Below are 1,762 nucleotides of genomic sequence, written 5' to 3' on the forward strand. Positions count from 1 at the left end.
TACACAAAATCATTTCTAGATAAAGGTAAGGGTAACTTATCACATAATCCTATAAAAGCAGCATGTTACTATCCATTTGTAATTGTAGACTAAAATATAATATAATATACTCTATTTATTATATATATATATATATATATATATATATATATATATATATATATATATATATAATAGTAATATATTTCTTTTTTTATCCATAATATTACATTTTTATCGGACATTTACACATTTTGCAAGAATGAGTTGATAATTGGACAAAGTCACCCATAATTCAAATTGTGCATGGCATAAAAAATACTACGGATTTTCTTTTGTAAAACAACATCATTTCCCGAACATATTTAGTACATCATTTAGTTTGTATACATTCCACATAAAAACATACCAAATACACCTCGAATATCTGTTCCCCCTTTTATATAAAACGACATGCATACTCGTTAGGCCCAAGTAGATGACCAGTTTTAAAGAACCCTATAAACGCCATGGTCTCTCTACAAACTCTAGCACACGGATCTAACCGCAAGAATGGTGGAAAGAACAACCACAAGCCAGTAATCGTTATAAATGTCAAAGTTAATAGCCAGGTCACAACAGGTGGTTGCTCAAACCTCTGACCCGTGGTTTTCTTCATCACAATCTCCATGCCTACACAAATCCCATGAATTATAAAGAACCAAGTGACTTCCCATGTTGGCGTATATTGACCAAGGTGATAGAAGATCAACTCATGCATAAGCCCAGACACTAGAAACGTTATGAGCACAGCTGGCACTGATACCCATCTTTCAGGAACCAGATGTCTAAAAATGGCACGAGCTGGATGGTAGACTGTAGGGCGTAGTGTATCAGACACCATGAGATTCCACCTTTTTCCCCAAAAGTTTTGTACAGATGTAGAATGATGAGGCTCATCGAATTGTGGTTCTAGCTTGACCCCAAATAGCGTTCGAACCAAAAACGCAAGTGCTGCAAGAAATTGTATGAGCATGAAGACAAAGTAATAGGCAAGACAAGCCGTGATCAATAACGGGTGAAGAAAGTCTTTGTAACCATATGCTTTAATTACAAAGATAAACAACAGAACCCTTGGAACGTAATCTATGTGGGATTTCTTGGTGGTTTGATGGGATGGAGATTCATGATCTTTTAAGATCTTGATAGGAAGACAAGCATTAGCAATGAAATGAGATAAAGGGAGAGGTGGGTGTGAAGATAAAGGGCCTTGACCAAAGGCGTAAAGAATGATCTTGAAGCTTCCGAGCCATGTCATGAAGAAAGAGGTTGGTCCAACAAAGAACACCGTTTGGAGATTTAAGGGAAGACATAGAAAGATAAATATGACAGGAAAAAGAGCCAAGAATCTAGTTGCCCCTTTTGCAATAAACATCCCAACACTATGAGAATAGAGGAGAGATGCCAAAGCTATGCTCAAATTTACCATAAGATTGTATACCTCTCCCTCCATCTCTATGGACAATAGGACACTTTGTCTTTCCGTATTTGCTGCTTCTTGTCACTAACTTAAGAAGTTATTAGCAAATACTGAGTTATATATAGACGGAAAATAGTTAAAAGAGTAAATTACAATTTTGGTCACTATGGTATGACCCTGTCTACAGTTTTGGTCATACTTTTGAGATGTTGATGTGGTTGGTTCTCCTTGTTTGCAAATCCATCAGGTTTGGTCCCTAAGTTCGTTACCATCCATAAGCCTCCGTTAGTACATATAAAATCACGAAAATGCCCTAGTTTTTGT

The 1,762-nt window shown here is 36.3% G+C and overlaps 1 pseudogene; it reads right to left on the reverse strand.

Annotated features, from left to right (window-relative positions):
* Window positions 1–270: 270 nt before the first annotated feature.
* Window positions 271–1,523, reverse strand: LOC145107316 (acyl-CoA--sterol O-acyltransferase 1 pseudogene; annotated as a pseudogene).
* Window positions 1,524–1,762: the final 239 nt, after the last annotated feature.

This window comes from Lactuca virosa, chromosome 4 (genome assembly GCF_052849685.1).
Source record: "Lactuca virosa cultivar CGN04683 chromosome 4, Lactuca_virosa_CGN04683_v6, whole genome shotgun sequence".
Classification (NCBI taxonomy): domain Eukaryota; kingdom Viridiplantae; phylum Streptophyta; class Magnoliopsida; order Asterales; family Asteraceae; genus Lactuca; species Lactuca virosa.